Genomic DNA, 25,205 nt, shown 5'->3' on the forward strand with positions numbered 1-25,205 from the left:
TTTCTTGTGTCTGAATGGGTGTATCTTTCTTTAGTTTGAGGATGTTTTCTTTGATCTTGTTGAAGATCTAGTCTATGCCATTGACTTGGATTCTCCCCCCTCATCTATGCCTACAATTCAAAGGTTTAGTTCTTCATAGTGCACCACAGTTCTTATGAGTTCCTTTCCTATGTTTTTAATTTTTTTCATATTTCTTGCTTATTTGATATAGATGTTTTACTTTATCTTTGAGATTTGACATTCTGTCTTTTGCTTGATTCATCCTACTTGCAAGGCTTTCCTTTGAGTTTTCTGGTTGAGTTATTGTTGGGTTTTTCAATTTCCATCTTCACTTCAGCTTGAGTCTTCTTCAATGTCTCTATCTCCCTATTGAATTCCACCTTCAAGTCCTTCATTTTCTTCATCATTTCTCTCAGCTTTATATTTCTATTTTCTTGGGCTTCACTCGAGTGTTTATTCTCTTTATGTTCCTTCTCCTTAATTTAATTAAGCTATTCATTTGTATTTCCTTTAAACTCCTTGAACTCTTTGATGAAGTTTATGATTGTTCTTTTAAATTATGTGTCCTGGGGTTCATTTAGGTAATTTTCATTGAAACATTTCTACAGGACCAGTAAGTTTTGAAGAAAAGATACTGGCTTGATATTTCAAGTTGTTTGTGTTTTTAAAATGATGTCTGGGCCATTGGGTTTCTTTTTTAAGTTCTCAATCTGAGCCATTGCGGTAGAAGAGAAGATGTCCAAGCAAGTTGGGCCTAAAGGTTGGAAATGGCTTAGGTGAAGTGGATCAGGACTATCTAAAGAGGACTTGACTGGTCCACCAGATGGATTTCTTGGTCTAAGCCTAGAGTGTAGTAGTAGATATGGCTAAGTAGTAAGGTTGTATTTGGCACATGGCTGGGGAGGGGGTCATCTTGTGGCTTGTTAGATCAATAGGGAGGGTCAAAGGTAGAAGCCTATAGAGCTTTTGTGGTGCAGTCAGGAGATGCCAAACTAGGTCAGGGCATTGTATGTAGGCTCCAGGATACATCTGATGGGTTATGGAGGAGGTGGATGGGGAAGTCAGGGATACTTATCTGTCTAGATCATGGAAAAGAATTGGGAAATTTGGCTGGATGTGCTGGTCAGAAGGAGTAGAGATGAAAATTCTTGATAGTAAAGAGTGTAGAACTGAAATAAAGAAATCATCCAAACAGTTTCACCAAAACAAGTGATCAGAGATGCTTAAGTTTTGATAACACAAAATGGGCATGTACAAGAAACGTGTGAATTAAGTGTGGAATTGAGAATATAAATACTAAATAGATTAATTACTTTGATATAGATTCTTTTGACTAAGAAGAAGTAGAAACACTGGAAATATGTGCTACATCTTAATTACAAGGAATTCCCCCTTATCTTCCTATGTCTACTGAAATTCATCAGGCTGAGTCATGACAACAACATCTCTACCATGTTGAAAAATATTTCTCAGCTTATACTCAGTGTGCTGTTAGGAAATAAATTAGCATGAGTTAAATAGAAGGCACTGTTCTATGTTATGTGCTCACTCTACTAGAGGAAATGATTTTAAGATACAGAGAAATGTGTAATTCTAACAATATTTTGGGACGATGTGTATAATAATGTTAATGAGACATTTAAGAGAATTTGGTAAGATTGCTCAACAGGACTTGGCAAGGCATAAGGGAAGAAAAAAAGACAAGCCTAGGAAGCCTCAACTCAGAATATTGTTTCCATTTTCAAAAAGGAAAGGTGAGTAAACAGAGTTTGAGATAAGAGAGACTTGCCTCCAGGCTGCACCACCACCATCACGTCCCATTGGATTCTGTTCCCCCAAGACCCACTCTGCTGCTCAACACCACACACCTGATAATCCTCCCCAAGGAAAAAGAGTTCAACTTCAACGCTAAGATCATCACGTTTGAAAGTGGAAAGGCCATGCAAAACTCTGGGGATGGAACACAGAGAATACAGATAAAAAAAGCAATGTTCTTTCTCCCTGTAGCTTGTTGCTACATTAGGAAAAAAAAGTGACCTAATTATGAGTGTCCTCAAATCAGCAAAATGAGTTCCAAGAAAGGTATGATCTGAAAATTCATTGGTTGACATAAAATAATCAGAAAGACTTACAATCCTCGTTTGATAATTGCATACTGTATGAATGTATTGAATTATCACTTACACCACAAAGACAGACAAATACTGTCTCTCAAGAAATCAAAGTAATACTAATTTCAACAATAAATAGTATAAATATAAAATGGTATCTAATCTTTCAAAATCACAATTTTAAAGATTCACAATTTTACATTGTAGTGCTCCACTATTAACCAAAATCACAAGTAAAGACGAACTATTTTATAATCTTAAGTATATATTGCTTGAAATCTGTTTTGACATATTTTTAATTAAACTTGTATTTTTAGCTCTATTTAAGTCACTATTGGGAATGTTTCCTGGGAAATCTCCCTTTAATTAGGTTATTTTGTGATCATTTAAGATATTTCCATAATTGTTTAAGCTCTTCTTCCACTGAGGAGAACAATAAGTTTAAATTCTACCTAAGGAGGTGCTTTGATTTATAGAAAGCTTGAAAAGCAAACTTAAGTCATAGAACCAAGACATTGGGCCTACTGAATCTAAATTCAATTTTTTTTAAGAACAGAACATGATAAACTTTCTCCTAGGATAAAATATTTGGTTTCATATTGCCCCTTTAAAGTGTTACACATCCTTATTTTTCATGGAGTCTGTCAGTGGCTTTTTTGTCTACTTTTTCTATTCTCTTTTGTTTACTTGTTTCAAATAGAAGAAGATTGTTCCCTTTATGAAAGCTTGAGGTTAGTCTATAATTCTCTCAAGGAAGATTTATGATCCTATACAGTATTTTACCATTATCATTAAAAATGAATGGTGAGATACAGTGGTTTCAATTACACAATAAAAGCATTCCTCTATTTCTAAGGCTGACTCAATTCAAAATGCTGAAAACAATTAAATGAATATACTTAATTATTTTATTATTTGTTATAAATAAATACTGCATGTGCTGGAAAAATAACACTCAAGCTGATTTTTCCCTTTCTCCATTGCTTTGTGGATCAACTGCACAAACAAAAATCTCCAAAGACTATTTTCCACAAGTTTGTTTTAGGTTTTGCTGTTGTTGTTTGTTTGGGTTTTTATTGCTGATGGGGATGTTTTTGAGCTCATTTGGTTTGAGGGCTTGACCATATAACTTTGCTTACGATAAGTGTGTATTATACCATGAATCTATAACCACAAGCCCTTTTACAGGTTATACAGTATGTTTCCTACATATGATAGGTTTATTTAGAAAGACTTGTTCTTTAACTGACAGGATATGACTCAGGACAAAAGATAGAAAAGTTTATTGAGATTACAGACTTCTGAGACCTCTAGAACATTGACACCTATGTTCAGATTTATTTATAGTCAGTTATTTGAGAAATAAAATGTTTTCATTTTGTACCAGGGTTAAAACTGTCACCTGCAACAGCAAAGACTGCTTTCTATATTCCCCATGGGAAAATTTGTACCTTCTAGTATAGTCCAAATCATTTGCAAATCATTTAATACTCATTTGACTTCCATAAAAAGTTTGTGAAAAGTTTCATGGTATCAGTATAGTACACTGTATGCCAGTGGAGCGATGTAGGTATTGTAGATTGCTAACAGAAATGGCCCAATTCTTTACACCCTCTATTGTCTGTGACTAGAGTAACAAGCCTTTTGCAATGTAATTTGGAATCTCATAACCCAATGGTTCTGTCTATTCTCCTTCTCGTTAATTCTATACTGCCCCACAACCTAATTTAACAAGGCCAATATGAGAAAAATAATCATCTGCCCATACTTATTCCTGGATTCTACTTTCTTGGAACAAGGCTCTATTTTCATAAAACCTAGTTCATCAGAAATAAGAGACCTCACAGATCAGACACAGTTGTCAGATCATTCATGCACCTAGCTAACCTAACAAATAATCATTGATACATGACCGAATTCAGTTGAGATCAACCCAGATTCTTAAATCATGAGCTCAATATATTGTCATTTGATATTCCTAAATTTGGGAGTAGTTTATTGTGCCACAAAAGCTACTTAGTATATAGGAATCCACATGATATTCTGTCAACATTTTTCACTCATATGGAAATTCCCTATAAAGGAAACACTCCTATTTCTACTTCTTACTCAATCCTTGCCTCCAGAGAATAAGCAAAAGCTATCCTTGTTGATGAAAGTATGTCATTCAGGGTGTCATGTTCTCTGGCATTAAGTTTAAGAAGGTTAAAAATGGCTGACTTGCTATTGTGCTCTCCAAAATTTGAAAATTTTTTATTATGTTTCCTACTTTTTTGATGAAAGATACTTGTGTGTTTGTAGATAAAGTAAGGGGTCCACAACTGACCCTCACTATCATATCATTAGAGTGTACAGAGCAAGCCTACTATTCTTTCCAACCTCTAAAACATTCTGACAAATTTATACTTGGCGTAAAAGTAGAAAAAATGACTGACTTCTAGATTTAAAGCACATTTCCAAACACCTGTCAGTGATTGAATTCCTTCTAAGAGAACTCCAAGAAAAGATGGGATGGGACTTAGCACTTCCTCCTCAACAACTTCTAACTCCTGGGAATATTCAGCTTAAATATACAATGAAAAGAGTTCAACCCTTAGTGTTTCTACAATACCCCTCTGATCCCAGGGTTTATGGGGTTATTATGATTGGAAAACTCTACTTTTGGTATTAAGTTTTTCTATAAAATGCATAAGTAAGAATAACACAGAAAACTTCTATTCACTCCATTTTGCTCTATTTATAAATATGAAAATATACTTTAATCAATTAGTAGATTTTCCTTTCCACTTGTCATGATTTCTGCTTCTGATACTAAACCTAAGTGGTTTTTTTTTCTGAATAGTAAACAAGATAGAGCTAGGTATAGCAGCCCATGCACTGAAAGGGTGAGCTGAGGCAGGAGGATCACCATGAATTTCAGGTCAATCCAGGCTGCATAATAAGGCTGAGACTAGCTTAGGCTATGTAATGAGGCCTTGCCTCAAAAATACAAAGGGAAGGAGGAATGGAAGGAATGGAAAAGAAGAAGGAGTGGTAAAGAGAAACAAAATTTGCATATTATGAATATATGATTTGTATACAGATGAATCTGCAAGTATACACAAAAACATAATTCTTTTGGAAAGTACATTAGCAAATGAGGAAAATTCCTTTCATTTGTATTAGAATGACTATTTTTTAAAAGACCCAAAATAACATGTCTTGGTGGAGATGTAAAGAAAATGCACGTACATTGTTGATATGGATGTAAACTGGTTGCAGAGGCAGGTGGATCTCTGTTAGTTCGAGGCTAGCCTGGTCTACAGAGTGAGGAATGTGACAACCAGGACTGTTAAACACAGAAACCCTGTCTCAAAAAAAAAGAAAGAAAAGAATATATACTGGTATAGACACTGTAGAAAACAGTATAGAGGTTCCTCAACAAAAAAATAATAAATACATAAATAAATAGATAAATAAATAAATAAAAATAGAACTGCTACATGATTCTGCATTTCCACCACTGCATATACAACCAAAGGAAATGTAATCAGCATATCGAAGAGACATCTGCATCCCCGTGTTTATTGCAGCCCTATTTTCAAATTCCAAAAAAATGGAAGCTACTGAAGTGTTCATTAGATGATGCAATGATAAAGATAATGTGGTAAATATGCATAATGACTACTGTTCAACCACATAAAGGAGGAAATTCTGTCGCTTTGTCAACAGACACAGAACTGAAGGACATTGTTAAGCAACATAAAACAGGTTCATGAAGGCAAGGAGCATGTGATCTCACTCAAACATGGAGTCTTCAGAAGTCAAAGTCTTAGAAAAAGAATAGAGTGGAAGGCAGAAGGCTGTCATGAGGTAACTGGGGAGACGTTCATCAAAGGACAAAAATTTCAATTAGATGGGAAGTATCAGCTCAAACAATCTATTGTACATCATAATGATGAATGGTGGTACATTGTATACAGATATTGCATTTATATTGTGGTACTACATTTAATACACTCACAAGCAGATAGAAAATGTCCATATTATCCAAAGTTATTTACAGATTTCAATCTACCCCTTTCAATATAACAGTGACATTCTCTACAAAACTAGAAAAGAAGACTGTAAATCATACTGCACATGCACACACACACAGTTGTCAAAAATCATCTTGATCAAAAAGAACAAAGCAGGAGATGCTATACCACTAGACTTCAAAGTATTATACAAATTTGTAATAATCAAAACAGTATAATATTTGCATTAAAGACAGTATGTAGATCAACAGGTGGAATAGAGAACCTAGAGGAAAACTACACGCTGATTTCTTTAAGGTGTCAAGAGAATGTACACTAGAGAAGGGACAGTCTTCTCAATAAATTACAATAGGAAAACTAGATATTCATGTATAGATAAAGAAACCAGCCCCCTTGCCAGATATAAAACTGATTACATAGAGAGAAACCCTGTCTCAGAAACAAAACAAATCTGACTCAACTCCAATTGTATTGAAAATCTAAAAATACTACCTTAAACTTTGAAACTAAGAGAAGAAAAATAGAAGCACTTTGTAACAATGGTTTGGACATGGAATTTTTTTGAAAAAAAAAATAGCAAAAACTAAAGTAAAAGTTAGACAAATGGCATTACATCGACTTTAAAGCTTCTGCAGAGCAAAGGAAATACTGGAGTGATGAGATGGCCTATAAAATGTAAGATCATATCTGGGTTTTATTTGTTTGTTTTGTTCTTTTTTTTTTTTTTGCAAAACAGGGTCTGTCTGTCTAGCCCTGGCTGTCCTGGAACTTGCTCTGTAGGCCAGGCTGGCCTCGGACTCAGAGATCAAACTGTCTCTGCTGAATTAAAGGCATATGCCACCACACTCAGCAAACAGAACACATTTGTAAACTGTACATCTGAATGACAGGGGGTTGATATGCAAAATACACAAGGAATCCCAGAGGCATAGGAGAGTGGAGATAGGGAAAGGGGAAATGTTGATGAAAATAAATGAGATTCATTTAGATATGGAAATACTGTTTTTGTACTGTTAGGGTGACTATGAGGAACAATTGCATAATATTTATTATAAAACTTAGAAAGGCTTTTAAAGATTGCACCAAAAAGAAATTTTAAATATTTGAAAATATTAAGATTCCTGACCTGATTTAAATATTGTATTACATATACATGCATGGCCGTATAATGTGGTAACCAATTAATATGTACAATTTTTATGTTTTATATGTCAGTTAAAGTAAATTTTAAAAAGAAAAAGAAAACATATTTAATCCACTTAGTAAGCTAATATTCAGCAGCACAGTATACTGCAGAGTTGTTGGCCATTGTGACTGTCCAATTGTCTGGAAGCTACAGCTCACTGTTATTGTCTTATCTGTTATTCATCACCAGCCAGTGGAAAGTTTAGAGTCCAAAGTATAGTATCTACTGAGCACATATTGGATTTTCATCATTGTAAAATCAAAATATCATAAGTCAAACTATCATAAGGTGGGGAAATTTGCTCAGAATAAATGTTTTTAAATTTTATAAAACCCGCTACTTTATAAGTAAATAGAGAGGACCAACACAGTAGGAATGATAGTATTCTAAGCTTAGGGTTTTAGTTTTATTGGTTGGTTTTATTCTAAGTGCGTGGGTGCTTTTAATTATTTCATTTTAATTAGTTTATTTCTGAGAATTTCTTACATGTCCACAATGTATTTTAATCATGTCTTGCCCCTGACTCTCCCCATCAAACTTCTCTGAGATGCCTTCCCAACCTCATGTCTTCTTTAAAACATTTTTAGAAATAATCCACTGAGTCTAATTAGTGCTGCTCATATCATACATGCTTGGGTGTGGATGGAGCCATCCATGGGGAACATGAGTAACCTACCAATAGACACCACACAAAGAAAGTGAGTCTCCCTTCCCCAGCAGCTGTCAATTGCCAATAGCCCTTAGGTTGAGGTTGAAAGCTTGTGTGCCCCTCTCCTGTTCATGCTGAATATTGACTGACTTGATCTTGTATAGGTCCTTTTCAGGCATACACAGTTGTGAGCGCAACTGCCCTATCATATCTAGAAACCAGTGTTTCACAGCACCCTAACCTCTGGCTCTTCAAATCTTTCCATTCTGCAATGTTTCCTAAGCCTTGGAGACATGGGGTGTGACAGACATGTCACATTTAGGGCTGAACACAATCTCAGATAATAAATCTTAAGTTTTCTCATTATTAATAGATGACATAATACATATGTTAATTAGCTCAATTTAGCCAGCATCATGTTGTACATTGCAAATGTAATTTTTACTTTTATATGAAATAAAATTGAAATAAATTATCCAATTATCCCTGTATTATTACCACTACTCTCTTTGGATTCTCTTTTTTCAATTTTGTATAGACTTTATGTATTGACATTGATTCGTCTTTCTCTAACACAAGTATTTAAGGCTATAAATTTCTTTCTAAATGTTCATCTATATGTCATGTGGGAGGCCAGCTGGGAGAGAGGCTCCCACATTTTACCCCAGGGCACTCTTGAGAAGTGAGGGATAAGAGATTTAGATAGGCCGGGCGGTGGTGGCACACGCCTTTAATCCCAGCACTCGGGAGGCAGAGCCGGGCAGATCTCTGTGAGTTCGAGGCCAGCCTGGGCTACCAAGTGAGTTCCAGGAGACGTGCAAAGCTACACAGAGAAACCCTGTCTCGAAAAACCAAAAAAAAAAAAAAAAAAAAAGAGATTAAATAGAAGGATAGAGGGGAGAGAAAGCAGAAACACAGGATAGCCTTGGGAGGGCCTGAATCCTAATCCACTGGCCCTTTCTAGTTCTTCTAAAGGAATGCCAAGGGGTGGAGCAAAAGACCTCCCCCTAGCTCAGCCAAGTGTAGACCCTTCCAATCACCTAGAAACCATGCACATGGTCAAGCAATCCTCTAATGCAGCTCCGCTGGGTAAAGCAAGCTCAGATCTCACTAGGAAACCTTTGTGGGTCTCCACAATGTCACACAACTTAATGTATTATTTATTTATTTATTTATTTCTATTTATTTATTTATTTATTCATTTATTTATTTATTTATTTATTTATTTATTTATTTAGTTTGAGACAGGGTTTCCCCGTGTTGTTTTGGTGCCTGTCCTGGATCTTTCTCCGTAGACCAGGCTGGCCTCAAATTCACAGAGATCCACCTGGCTCTGCCTCTTGAGTGCTGGGATTAAAGGCATGTGCCACCACCGCCTGGCTGTATTTAATTTTTATTATAGTTAATTTCTAAGTGTTTAACTTTGTTTGTGAAACTTTCATTGAACTATGAATCACTTACAAAGATATTTAAAATTTGAAGTTTTTAACTATATTTTTATTACTCTTGACAGCATTGTGGTTAGTGTTGTTGTATGGATTAGAAGATATCATATTTTAATTGTATTCTGTAGAACTATATACTGCAGTTTTTGAGTGTAGGATTTTAGGTGCATCTATTCTATTGAGACTGATAATAATACCAAAATCTCCAAGTTTGTTAATTATTATCAGTTATTATTTACTTAATCCCTTACCAAAATTTGTATTTATAATGATCTCTCAAATTTTCATTACATTTCTACTAATTTTTGCTGTATTACTTATGCAATTAATGGATGCTTCAAGTTAATTGTATGTAAATCAAGGCTTGTTACATCTTCCTAGTGAAATGAATGGTTTTTTTCTGTATGCACAAATTATCTTTACTCCAATAAGATTTTCTTCTCTCCAACTCTTTTATCTCACATTAATATATGTACTGTAGAATTACTTTTGCCTTATATTTCTTTTATGATATGTTAAGATGTAAATGGAGTTAGAAATGGGTGCTCTTTTTATATATTTTTATTTTACAATTAACTTAATTTCACATATCAGTCACAGATTCCCCTGTCCTCCCTCCTCCAACCCCCCAGGCTTCCCACCAATCCACCCCCCATTCCCACCTCTTCCAAGGCAAGGTCTCCCCTGGGGAGTCAGCCCAGCCTGGTAGAATCAGCCAAGGCAGATCCAGTCCCCTCCTCCTTACACCAAGGCTGAGCAAAGTGTCCCAGCATAGGCCCCAGGCTCCAAAAAGCCAGTCCATGCACCAAGGACACATCCTGGCTCCACTGCCTGGGGGCCTCCCAAACATTTCAAGCTAATCAACTGTCCCACTTATCCAGAGGTCCCAGTCCAGTTCCATGGGATCTCCTCAGCCATTGGTTCACAGTTCATGCGTTTCCACTAGTTTGGCTATTTGTCCCTGTGCTTTTTCCAATCATGGTCTCAATATCTCTCGTTCATACAATCCCTCCTCTCTCTTGCCGATTGGGCTCCCAGAGCTCCACCTGGATCCAAGTGGATCTCTGCATCTGCTTCCATCAGACACTGGATGAGAGTTCTATCATGATAGCCAGGGTGTTCAGCCATTGCATCACTAGAGCAAGACAGCTCAGGCACTCTCTTGACCATTGACAGCAGTCTACAGTGGAGGTATCTTTGTGGATTTCTGGGGACCTCTCTAGCACTCTGCTTCTTTCTATTCCCCTGGGGTCTTCATTTATCATGGTATCTCCCTCCCGTTCTCCCACTCTGCTCCTGATCCAGCTGGTACCTCCCACTCCCCTAAGCTCTCTTCCCCCGACCCTTGCCCTCCATTACCCGCCCCACCTCCAGTTTGCTCATGTAGATTTCATCCATTTCTCTGTCGTTGGGTGATCTCTGTGTCTTTCTCAGGGTCTTCTTTACTAGGTAGCCTCCCTGGAGTTGTGAGTTGCAGTCTGGTTATCCTTTGCTTTACATCTAGGCCTTGCTAACGTAAGTTTTTAGCCAAATTTTGAATGAAATCACGATAGAAGCCCTATGTTTATGCAGGCAAAGGAATGTCAAAACAGTATAGATAAGTATTGTATATTTGGTGTGCTTGCAAACCAGAAAAGAGGCCAGTGTGGCCTCAGAGGGATGAGTAAGGTAAAGGGTGTTAAGGATGAAATCAGAGAATAAAAGGGAATAGACCAGCCAGAGCTTATGTAGGGATTCATATGTCACAAGAGAATTGAAAATTAATTGTAAGAAGAAAAATGACTGGATGATTCTGAGGAGAGGAAGATATGAGTTGACACTGTTGTAGAATATTATTTCAAGGTGTGTTACTTTTGTTTATGCTCTGGAACATTTGTTTAAAGATGCAAAGATATGTTTGATTAAATAAAATTCACCTGCAGTCAGGAGGCTGAGTCAGCAACTAGCTGACAGGAAGTGGTAGGGAGGAGCCAGGTGAAAAAGGATTTATAAGGAGGGGTAAGGAGAAGCCCAAGGGCTTTTTGGAGTACTCAAGCAAGGAGGGGATGTGAGCTACTTGCTATTCAGCCTCTCTGAAGAGTGGAATTCCACCTTAACCTTTGAATCTTGGGTCTTTTAGAGGGAGAGAGGTTTAGTTAAGTTCCCTTCATAGCATTCCAAGAGTTGGAGTGCAGGGAACAAATTTCCCTCCAGCTACAGCCCTTGGAGCCTAACCACTGCTGGTAGTGGGTGGAGTTGCAGTTGCTGATTCAGAGAGCTGTGGCTTTTAAAAGTCAGCAATCATTTTAAAAAGGACAACATGACACTGCCATGTTTACAAAAGATTGTGGGCCCACAGTGAAGCTCTTGGATTAAGGGTAGAAACAAAGGAAATGTTTGGGAGAGTTTTGAAAAGAGTTTGATAAAATATAATGGTAGCCATGACCAGCATAGCATCAGTAGAGCAAGTGAGAAAAGGTCTTATTTCAGGTTCATTTTGAAATGTAGACCAGACTGGACTTGCTGAACAATTCTGTTGGAATATGAAAAAAGAGAGGAATCAAAAATAGGGCTTGCATATCTGATGTAAACAATGAAACATCTGTTATTTATTTTTACTAAAGCACAGATGACCTTGTGAAAGGAGTTGCTCTTTACAAGCTAAATTCAGACTTTGTTTTATAACCTGCTAAGTTTAAGATGTTTATTAGTTATCCAAATGGAGCTGTCTGGTTGAGACTGGAGACCAGTGTAGAGGAGCAAGCTAATGATGTAAAAGTCATCACATACAGAGACACTCTTTAAAACTGAAATGTGTTGAGAGCACCTAGGGAGTGAGTAATGATAGAGGAAAAGAAGAGATCTAAGGATGGAGCCCTAGGGCACTGCAATGTTTAAAGTGGGAAGATGAAAAGAACACAAAGCAAAGTGAAAGAGAGCCATGTCCTGAAGGCCAAAGGGAGAAAGTGATTTAAGAAGGAGAAAGTCCATTGCATCTGAAGAGCGACGATAGGTCAGATAAGATGAGAAGTAAGAATGTTTCACTCCCAAGCTGACAATATGAAAGTCACTTATGGAACATGAACAAAGTTATTAGAGAGGACTTCTGAGCACTGTGAATGTAACACTGAAGTATGTTCAAGTGAGACTGAAGAGAGAAAGGAGGACTAGTAAGCAGGCAAAATTCAAGGTGGTTCTGAAAAGAAGAATGGGGACATAGGAGAGGTTATGTAGGGAAGGAGAAGGACTGAAGTATGTTTTTAGGTTCTTTTGAGGTTAGCTATTTACAGGATGTTATTTTGCTACTGGTATAAAAATGATCTTGCAAGAAAAAAAGATAATTATAAGAGTAAAGTTACATTTCAGAGGTCATTCACTGAACTTTCTATAAAGTGTTAATAGTCAGTATTTGAGCTTTGTAATATATATGCATCCCCTCTATCTCTGTTACCTGCTAAAGCAACCATAATGAATATGTATATAAATGAGCATGGCTGGATTCCAATATCAATTTATTTTCAAAAATAGAAGCTGGCTGGAATTAGTCATAGATTTCCAACCCTGCTCTATTCAATAAACATTTTATGAATTGTAAAACAATTCATTTTTAAAATGGTAAGTCATGAAGTACATAATAATTTTTGATGGAACTCAGTATGTACTTTATTTTAAGAATCTAGATTAACAAGTTGTAGTTCCCTGCAGAGAGGTTCCTAGGTCTGGATCCCATTATTTTCTACTTTGTCCCATTCTGTTCAATTCTCATCAGTAGCTAGTACACTGAAAAAAATCTGTTTGGGCTGAAAATGGCATTATAGAAAGAGATGCTACAGCAAGCAATGAAAGTACACATGTTTAGTAGTCAGATCCAAAGGTATTACCCATTTTATTTACACTATATAGTACATACGGTGATGAACAAATTTACAAAGTAATAGGTAAATTAACCTATATAGTAAACACAGAACAAAGGACAAAATCTTTCTGATGTGGAAACTTAGATTTTTTTTCACAAATTCAGTATTAAGAAGGGGATCTGATCAAATATGTTTAGAGCTGAGTGGGCTAGGATGCTATGAAGTAAAAAAAAAAAAATCTTCCATAAATGAATAGTTGAAGCTTTCATGTTCAGTTAGAGAGAAAAAAAGAGTTTAATATAGGCATGAAAGTAGTCTTCAAATACTTCAAAAACTAAGTTTATGAAGATAGAAATTCATTGTCTATAGTATATCTTGTTTCTGAACGACATAAAGAAAATTTTTCTAACAATCAATTAATGGTTCCAAGTGAGTTAAGTTCCCCACAACTAATGAAGCAGAGGATCAATGCAGTAAAGAATATGGCTTTACTCTTAACATTCATATGTTTATTATCTCATTAGAAAGATAGAAACCACTTTTATGGCCTACCTCTTGGAAAATTTGCCAATAAATTCGAAATGCCCTCCTTTGGGTTTTTAAAGGACTCTAGAAACATTAAGATAGATTTAGGCAGTGACCAGGAAGTAATTGAACCACAGCAAAGAAAACAATTCCTCATTCAAGAAGCTCTTCTATCATAATACTGTTCATCCCATTTCATACATCTTTCTAGAACACTCCACAGACTGCCTGAGCTCAGCTGTCAGCTATAGTGTTCAGCCAAGCAACCACCAACCCATCATTTTTCCAACTCATTAGACCACATTATTAGAGCCGTTGCAACTGCAGCTCGTATAGCTCAGGGCATAAATATGTCTAGCCTAACTTTGGGGAGCTTAGAGAGGATTTTTTATTTGATCCAATTTCATTTTATTATTTTAATTTTATTTAACAGGACTGTTAAGAGGAATATCTTGTCAAGAATTAGACTGCCTCGACATGTACTTGCTCACCCAGTTATTTCTGAGAGAAGGAGCAGTATCTTGGTACTTCTCTATTACAGAAAAGGGCAGGTCATGCATTGTAGAAGCCTGGGGTGGCTCTCAAATGATCTGTCAAGACTGGAGAAGCCAGGCTTTGACAGTTCCAGCATCACAGAACAGTGAAGTTCCCTTGTACCGTGTTTGGCACTTTCCTTTTTGAGATGATTTTCTGACCATTTCATTTTACTGATGAATTTTTCAACAAAATGCAATTCTAAAGTCTTACTCTTTCTTAAATGTTCATTTCTCACCATTATTTGCTTTGCTCTTGGAATCACACAGGATAAAATCTAATTATATTTGTTGACATTCCTTCAGCTACTTGTTTTTCAGGTGTACAAGTATAAAGCTATACTGACAAAATGATTCTACCTGACAATCATGCCACTTCTTACTATTGATAAAGTCCTTTCATGTACATCATCACATGGTAGGAGCTTATTCGGTGAATTTTATTTAAAAAAAAAAAAACCTATTTGTTGAAGTTCCCACAACCTAAATAGTTTAGGGTGTTGAAGGAGCAAGTGAAAAGGTGAGATTTGTACCACCCATCATAGTAATTCACATTAAGTAAAATAAAGACAAGTCAAACAGGGACAGATTTTAAGTGGTTTTCATTTTTTATACATATATTTTAGCTATATGAATTTTTAGGAATACAGTAATGCAGTAGTATGAACTATTTGACATTAAACAACAAAAAATTGAAACAGCATAATTTAAACCTGTACACCAGCCTTATCAAGCAATGACAATCAAAGTATTGGCTCTTTTAATCCTTGTGTCCTGCTCATCACAGTCCTGCTCACCACAGACCTATTCCATGAGTTTTCTTAATTGTTCAGCAACCTCAGAAAAACCTCCCCTTTTCTTTTGATCTGGTCAACTTTGTAGACACCTTGGGAATCAATGATGCTTGTGAGAATGCCATTCTATGTCACACAGTAATGTACAGTGTTGATTACTGCTAATTCCCTTTCTAGTCTCAAGACTGGGAATAGCCCTGGTGAGAGTAGAGCCCAAACATATACTTGAGACTCCAAAATTTCTGCCTGGCTAACTGCCCATGGAGTCGTTACTGTTAATGTCACCCTTGCCTTCAGTGACAAATGAAATCAGAGAGTTTGTCAGCCTTTATCTCTTCCCCCATGCTCAAGGAAACAGGTTTCTTTGTAAATCAGTAAAATTTACTTGACCACGTACGCCAATTTAAGACCCTCTGTATATCAAATGGCCCAGTTCCTTTCCTGTCTGAGAACAAATTTCCATTTTCTGATTGATGAAGCTATAAAGATGTGATCTCAGCACTTGAAAACAAACAGAAAGTTAACTACATAATATCCATCCTTGTTCTTTTCCCTGAAAATAGAACATGGTGGACTACATTAATGTTCCCAACAATAAATATTTTTCTGAGCTTCCATTGCAGGTAAAGGTAGTTAATGAAATGTAGACCCAAGTATCTCAGCAGAGCTTTTGAGAGCTCTCCTTATATGAACCTGACTCAGCATCTTCTCTTTCTTAGTTGGAACATGTGTTTAGAGATGCTGCAACCATATTACCATGCTCTGGTGAGAATTTTTTGTTAACTTGACACAAGCCAGGGTCATCTGAGAAGATGAAACTTCAACTGAAAAAGGTCCCCACCATATAGGAGTGTAAGCAACTCTGTGGGGCATTTTCTTGATTACTGATTCAGGAAGGCCCAGGCCACCCTTGGTCAAGGGATTCTGAGTTACAGAAGAAAGCAGTCTGAGAAAGCCATGGGAAGCAAGCCAGTAAACAGAGTTCCTCCCTGGCCTCTATTTAGTTCCAGACTCCAGGTTCCTGCCCACTTTGAGTCCCTGCCTTGACTTCTTTCAGTGGACTGTGATTCAGGATATGTAAGCCAAATAGACCCTTTCATGCCCAAGTTGCCTTTGGTCATGATGTTTAATCAGAGCAATAGAAAGAAAATTAAAACTTATCACCATGAAGTAACCTTGATGATAATAGCCTAGCTACAAATTAAAGAAGACAGAGTCAAAAAGGAGATTGTGTTCCTCAATGGTATAGCACATATGAGATATAGCACATGTGAAACTCTGGGTCCAATCTCCAGGTGTTCAACTTGCATTTAGGACATTATTAAAGGACATAAAATCAGTCTTGAATTTATTTTTTCTCTTTTTATTTAAATAAATGGTTTACTTTATAACATATTTTGATCATATTTTTCCCTTTTCCCTATTCCTCCCAAATACTCTTCACCTCACTACTCACTGAACTTTGTTCTTTCTCTCTCCTTCCCTTTCAGACAAGACACAAAAGAAAAGACAAAACAAAATAATAAGATAAAAATGCCCAAAACAATATAAATGAAACAAAAAGACCACAAAAACAAAAACATGGAGTTTGGTTTGTGTTAGCTAACTACTCATGAGTTTGGAGCCTGCCCTGTAGTGTGGTTGATATACTCAGAGTCACTCCATTGGAAGAAACTTACTTCCCTATCACAGCAGGTATCAATTGCAAATAGCTACTTGGCTAGGAGCTAGACCTGTGTCCACTTCACCTCAAGCCAGAATCCCATCTAGCTTGCTTGAATCTGTAGAGGTCTTGTGCTCACTTCCATAGTCTCTATGAGTTCATATGTGCATCAGCCCTGTTGTGTCAATAAGCCACTATTTCATTGGAGTCATCCATCTCTTGTGGCTCTTATAATCTCTCTGCCTCATTTTTTGAATCCCTGAGCCCTGAGGGGAGGGATTTGATGAGGACAACCCATTCTGGCTGAGTACTCCAAAGTCTTTCACCATCTGCACATTGTGCAGTTGTGGGTTTGTATTAATTCCCACCTACTGCAAGAAGAAGTATTTCTGCTGATGATGAATGAGGCACTGATCCACCTGTGTAGCAATATGTCTTTAGGAGTCATGTTATTACTGTTTCTTTAGCATAATAATAGTAGTATGTTTCCCCCTAGGTCCATAACCTATCTAGCCTCAGGTTTCAGACCACTTTAACAGTGTCAGACATGGATTCTATCTCACAGAGGGGGCCTTAAATCCAATTTTTAAAAATTAGTTGGTTACTTCCATAGCATTTGTGCCACTAGGGTTTGCATCTGGGTAATATGGATGATTACCTTTCTCTTCCAACAGTGTACAGAACACCTTCCAATATCATGAATGCTAGTCAATAGGGTTCAAATTCTAGTTGGGCACCAGCTTAACTTCTCTGTGTTCAATAAAATAAGTCTGTATTGTCTTCATCAATAGGAACTTACCATCAGGTTGTGGAGAGCAACAAATAGCCTTGGCAATAGCCTGTGATGTTTGTCAGGTGGGGTTCCATGGAACCCCTTAGGCTGATGACTTAACAAGATGTAACCAATTACTGGCACTGGGTATTTTACTTGATGCATAAGATGTCTAGTTGTAGCATTTGGAATCTTCTACAGTAGTATGTTTCCATATGTTTTTCAAAAGGCCTTTAGTTGTGTCAGTTGTCCTTCCCTATATCCCCTTCTTTTATCTGCTCTCCCCTCTCCCTCCTCATTTAATCCTTCTAGTTTCTCCTTTATTTCTTCATAACACTATATCCTATTTTCATGAATTTCTTTTACTTGGTCCACTAAGTCATTTTTCGGTATGTAGGCATAGTTGGAGGAGAGGGTTGCCAACATCTAGTGGCTTAACAGGCAAAGATAATACTAAATATTATATAATGCACAGAACATCCTTCTGTAACAAAGAAACATCCCACTGAAAATGACAATAGTTCTGATATTGACACAGAAGCCTGTGTTCAAGAATAAAAACTGTTATTTCTAACCTGTATTATTAGCAGTCAAATATACTTACAGGTAGACACTAAAATAGTTATCAAAAATTAAGATTACTTTCTCTTTATTACTCTTATGTTGTCACATGTATAAGAATTAAATTGAATATGAAACAAGGGCTTGTATTGTGCAACACAGACATACTTTATTTAGCATTTCCACTACCAGGAAAGATCAATTATAAACACTTTAAGGTGCTGCCCGGCAAAGAAGGCATTTTTAACAAAGTTGTAGCACAGCTCTCTGAGTTGAAAGTGATTGAACTGTTTTCTCAAAAAGTTAAACAAAAAATTACTATATGATCCAGTAATTTCACTTTTACCTCATCTTTATCTCACTAATCTGCTACCTCAGAGAACTGATGCACAAATTCTCATGACAGCAACATTATTAGTAGCAAAAATCAGAAACACACCAACTAGCCACACACAGATGAACAAGATGTGATATATATGCATTCTGCATACTACTGGAATAGAAAGGTAATCATCAATATCACCCAGTTACAAACACTATTGGCACAAAAGCTATGGGAGTAACCAACTACTTTTTAAGGCCACCCACTCCATGAGATGGAATCCATGCTTGACACTATTAAAGCGTCCAAGAACCTGAGACTAGAAAGATTATTGGCCAAGGGGAAAACCTACTATTATTATTATGCTAAAGAAGCACAGTGATAAAATGACCCCTAAAGATATATTGCTATACAGGTAGATCACTGAAACATCAGGTAGTGTGTGTGTGTGTGTGTGTGTGTGTGTGTGTGTGTGTGTGTGTGTGTGTTTGTGTTTTATATATGTGTGTATATATACATAAAAAAGATGAATATTGGCACATGCTACAGTGTACATGAACTTCAAAATGTTTTTGTTAGTAAAAGAGACAATAAAGGTAGTATAAAAAATAAGCCATGTAAAGATGGATATCACACATAGAATCTGGATTGTGTTGTCTTTGGGATTCTTAACTACAGAAACACATTTAATTGTAAAAGCTGTTGAGTTAAGTCAATATGTATATTTTAAAGATACCTTGACTTCAAAATTTACCTTTAATCCCAGCACTTGGGAGGCAGAGGCAGGCAGATCTTTGTGAGTTAGAGGCCAGCCTGGTCTACAGAGCGAGATCCAGGAAAGGCGCAAAACTACACAGAGAAACTGTGTCTTGAAAAACCAAAAACAAACAAACAAACAAACAAAAACAGAAGGAAAAGAGGCTCTGCTTTTTTTTCCACAGAAAGCAAGAGGCTATGGATTTGTTCCTGATTAAGATACATCAGGTTTGACCATCCAAGACCCTCCAAAAGGTCTCTGATTACACCATAGCCCAGATGATTCAACATCCAGAATGGTTTCAAGGCAACTGGCTCAGACAATACAGCCTCATGGACTACCCCATAATCCTAAAATTTTCTTTATGTCCCCATAAGAATACAGCACCCTCCTCCAGCCGGAAGTAGTAAGAGAAGCTATGCCCAAATTCCCAAATATACCAAGGTAGCTTTGGAGATGGAATTGGCTCACTCCTTCTCTAAACCCAAGCATATTGCTAAAAGAAAAGGTTAAGAGATTCTTTTGTCCCATATCAGAAGAGCTGTCTGGTGTGGGACAGAGAAAAACCTATATTTTTATTTAAATCAGGTTGATTATAAATGTGATCTTTTTCTAAAGAAGAAAAGGGGATATGATATAGATATGATAGGATGAAAGGGTAGATTAATGAACCTACTTTTAAAGAGCAACAACTTGTTTGAAATGTTTTACATTGGTATAGATTTTAGTTTATTGATATAAATTTAAAGTTAATTTTGTTATACTGTGTGTAAATTTCTACTCTGTTTGATGTATTATGTTTATGTAACTCATTTAGATTGTAACAGATAATTAAGAAATACAGATTAATTAGTCTTCTATGATACTCTAACTTGTGGCATGTTAGTTAAGTTTTCTAGGTATACATAGATATATTTCAGATAGATAGGTAATCTTCAAACACTTCAAAGACCTACAGAATATGACATTTAAAATGTTTTAAAAATTTAGACTTTCTGGACAGTGAGACATGTCTTTCCTGGCAGCACCAGATTTACTTCAGAGAGGAGGATGGGCATCAAAGACACTCTATATAGAGTTTATCATCTTCTTGGCAAAAAAAAGCCATCTTGCCTGGACTGCTTGATCAACTGGACATGCAGGACCAATAGGAAGGTGACCACTAAACTTTGCTTGGCAAAATGGTCCTTCAGGTTCCTGCTTTGCAAAGGAAACTGCCAGACATTCTACAGGACACAGAGAGAAGTAACTGAGAGACTAGGCCTGTGGGCTGAAGACAGATGCCCCAACTTTACAGAGAAACTTTGGATGACTGTCCAGGCTGCCAGCTGTCTCTGTCTACTCTCGCAAGACTCCCAAAAGTTGCTTGTATCCTCTCCCATTTCTCAGGTAATATTATATCCTTCTGAAGTCTTTGATGTAGTTGAGGACTAGATAGTTATAATTTCCTTACTTATGATAAAAGATAAATTAGATATAAAACCTTAGATTCACAAATATAGGATAGATAGGATATGTTCTTTAATTCTGCCAAATACAAATAGACTAGATATTATAAATAGACTAGATATTATAACTGTAATTCTTGCTTGATAATTGTTTTGTTATCTGTAATTTTACTATGTGAAAGTTAAAATCTTCCTTTTTGAAAAAAACAGAAAATGAGAAGTACTGTATGCTGTGAATATGTGTTTCTATGATTAATAGATAAATAAAATGCAGAGTGGCCAGTAGCCAGCTAGGAAGTATAGGCAGGAGAAAGAGAGAGAATTCTGGGAAGTGGAAGGCTGAGGCTGAGAGATGCTGCCAGCTGCCACAATGAGAAGCAGATGTTAAGATATTGGTAAGCCATGAGCCACGTGGCAACTTATAGATTAACAGAAATGGGTCAATTTAAGATATAAGAACAGATAGCAAGAAGCCTGCCACGGCCATACAGTTTATGAATAATATAAGCTTCTGAGTGATTATTTTATAAGTCGGCTGCGGGAGTGCAGGGGCTTGGCAGGACCAGAGAGAAACTCTCCAGGTACAAGAGTCAAGTTTGGGCATGAAAAATATTAGCAGCAGAAATTCTGGTAGAAGACCATGCAAGAGTTCAAAGACAACCTCTAGCATTTCCTTCAACAAGGGTCTTGCAAATTTTGGTAGAATCATTAGGCATGCCTCAATTGAAAATGTATTTTTTTGTTTCAATCTGTTGAAGTTTTTTCATATTTTAAAAGCTGTACTTAAGGGCTCTGTTGAGCATATTTCAGAAATATACCAGTAAGCAAGGTTTGCGTGTCAATCTGTTTGAAAGCAGAATTAAATCCATTTTTCATAGACTGTTTCTTCCAACTACGTTGTTGGCAGATTTCTTAATTTGAACTCAAGTGGGAAAAACAAATATACTTTCTAACTTCCTTCAGTTATTTATAGATAAGAATTTATGGGAAGAATATTCATTCCCTCTAATTTTACAAAAAGAAAAATATTTTCTTATCACTTCATAATTTAATATTCATTCTTAAATTTGCCTTGTTTTAGCAAGTGAGTTCAGTCAGGATCATCTTAAATTTTGCCCTTTGTTACTATACATAAGCAGTGACTACTTATGGCTATGCTCCCACTAGATAAATTTAAAAGTGAGTATTGCTCTTGTCAACATATTTAACAGTTCACTTTAGTTCTTAAACAAGTCTATAATGTACCAAGCAATTCCTGTTATCATCTTTCATTCTTAGGAAGAATTTAAACATTAATTGATCATATAAAAAGTTGTTTACATATATATTTATGTGTATATATATACATACACACATATATGGTGCATGTATGAGTGGTGTATATGTGTGTGTGTTTATGTATGTGTGTGAACACATACATATGTGTACATGTGCAGGCCAGAAGTCGATGACCAATGCCTTCCTCAATCATTGTCCAGTGTAATTCTTTGAGATAAGGTCTCTCACTGAACTCGAAGCTCAACAATTTGACTGACCTAACTGGCCAGCAGGGATCTTCCCATCTCTGCCTCCCCAACTCTGGGTTTGATGTACATTCCAACACCTAGCTTTCTTATGTGTACTCTGCCAACTGAACCATTTCCTTAAGACTTGTTTACATATATTTTTAAGGTTAAAACTACTTCAGCTTTACCATCCTACACTTTTATGAGCTGATATTGAGTGACTCAGCAATTAGATGCTTTAAAGAATAAGAAGACAAATGTGAAGTCCTTTATCACATAATTTTCTGAAAATTCTTTATAAATCTAGTAATGAAATCTGTAATGAAATCTGTAATGAAATCTAGTAATGAAATCTGTCAGCACTAAATCGCTCACCCTAAATTATTTGGCATTCATCTCCATTTAAGTATTATAAAACAATTGAACTCAGATCCAAATTTCATAAATTACAATCATGGTTTTTCAGCAGTTGGTCACTTTCATAGGTTAAAATAAGAATATGTTTCTTCACAGTTTAATATCTGAGATTGGTACATAAATAACTGGCAGGTGACAAAAATACAGTAATTATAAAATCAATAATAAATATTATAACAGATTTTTCAATGTCTCACCCATATCTCCACATCTGTGTCAGTTCCTAAAAGCCAATTTTCAACTTTAAAGTTTTGTATTTCTTTAGCTGGGGAATTTCTGTACTATCCAAAGCTTACCATTTCTATATTGATAGCAGATTATGAGTACCAAGGAATTGTCACCATACCTGGCATTCTCAACCAGTAACATTTGGGACGATATATATATCAGTTGCCATAGGTGGCATAATCTACATTAGTATATACCCACCCTCATACATAAAAGAAAACATGGTTGGCTCAGTAAAAATCAGCATATCTATTTTCTATCTTTGATGCGTGTGTTTTTATGATGAATTCTCACCAATAAAATGTGAGCATAAGGAGTGAACACACACACACAACTTCCACTTCATTTCCTAAAGAAATCATTTGCCATTGACTTCTTTCCCTCTTCCTGTAAATTGAAACAATGATACTCCAGAGAACCAGCTTTAATCATGATGGTGAGGATCATGTCTTAAGACTTGAAGGATAAATGGCATGGAAGGCCCCTGAATGACCAAATGTGATCAAAATTTTCTCTAGATGTCTTTTCTTGTTATATTTATTTTTATTTTATACTAGTATAGTAGACAAATGCTAGAGAAACCTTCATCTACAAGGTAGCATGGCAAAATTTAATATCACTGTGGGGTGAATAGCAAGGTAATTTTTCACATATCTGTTGGGCCCTGGGTCCCCATTTCTGAGTAGCTGTTGCCTTGCTTGCTGACCTTGACCAGATGTCCTCCCTATGCTGATTTTCTTCCTCCTGAATGCACTGGAGGTTCTTTGTTTGTGTATCCTGAATTTGGTGTATGCAAGAATGTAAAACATCTGTAGCAAACTTCTGCCCTTCCGGGGTTCTCCCATTGTGCTGTAAGCTTGTATTTAAGATTTCCTCCCTCCTTCAATAAACGGCATTTGGCATTCTGCTGAGACAATGACCCACTGTGCTTGTTTCTGTTTTTTGATCCTCAGCCCCTCGCTTGGACACGGTGAACGTGGGTAGTTACACAGGCGTTATTGCTACACATATTCACAATGATAATTTCCTCAGTTCTGGAATCACTATCTACCATTATCACTGTAACTTGAGTTTTTCATAATCCCTTCAATGACTTCTCCAACTCTCATGAACTTTTAGATGCTGTCATAAGGACAAAGCCTTTTCCAGGAGCTTAAACCACCAAGTGCATATCTCAGACTTACTTAAAATCTCCCAAGAAGAAATGCTAAGAAGACACTATGTAAATGTACTTCAACTTGATCAAACATATCTCTAATGCATTTATGTCACTTCAACTAAATTAGCCACATGTTACACTGACATCATCTAAAATGAGGCGATTTCCCCCCTTAATGCCTGATCAACCAAGAAGGAAAGAGAAGAAATACATTCATGAGTAGAATTGTTTCCTGGACTAGTAAGGATGATTTTTGGTTACTCAAGAGTGGAAAGTTCCAAACTGCTTTTTTAAAAAATGTAAAATCTATCCAGTAGGTATAGTGACATCTCTAAGTGCTTTTAAAGCACAGTAGCTTTAAAATTTATACATAATGTAATGACACTTCTTCCAGAAGAACAAAATAGCTAAAAAGGTGGAATATAAAAAAATAATTTTATTGAACTGTATTTTTTAAAGTTATAGATTCTCCTAAGTCATAGTGACACTCTGTTAATCAAATGTTTGTCTTTCTAATGTTCCCCTACATGGTTACATTAGTAAAATACATCGAGTATATTTGCTTAGTACAAATACCAGCTATTGCAAACCTATCAAGACATAAAAATTCAGCCCTCATAACAATTATATTCCACTTTACTAATTACTAATCACAGAGAATTTGGATTTGTTCATCTGATTTTTTTCTGAAACTTTCTACTGCAACAGCTCTCAATCTTGGCACAGTTTAGAATGACCAACATGAAAATCCCAAAGCCTAAGTCAGACCCTATACTAACTAAATGAAAATTGCTATAAGTAGATGGGAGCCTGGTATTGAAACCTAGAGTAAAATTTTCCTGTTTCACTTATATAGTAAGACTGAAGAGTCTGAGTAGACCAGGGTCTGTATTTATTTGACTATACCTCCTGGAATTCCTAGCTTTTCTTTTCTATTTGTTTGTTTCTATATTTGTTTGTTTGTTTGAGGCATGGTTTCTCTGTGTATTCCTGGCTGTCCTAGAAATCACTCTGTAGACCAGGCTAGCTTCTAACTCAGACATCTGCCTGCCTCTGCCTCCCAATTGCTGGGATCAAGGTGTGTGCCACAACTGCTCCACTCTAAATAAGGATCAATGCTACATTTGTTGAATCTTTTTTTTGTCCTGTCCTTACAATAGTTTCTAAAACATTCCTTTCAGAACTTTTAGCCCATATTGTTTGATAAACCATAAGATACTTAGAACATTCTGAAAAGATAACTGTTGGAAAGGTATCCATAACTTTTCAGATTGA

The sequence above is a fragment of the Peromyscus eremicus genome, chromosome X (assembly GCF_949786415.1).
Source record: "Peromyscus eremicus chromosome X, PerEre_H2_v1, whole genome shotgun sequence".
In the NCBI taxonomy this organism is placed as follows: Eukaryota; Metazoa; Chordata; class Mammalia; order Rodentia; family Cricetidae; genus Peromyscus; species Peromyscus eremicus.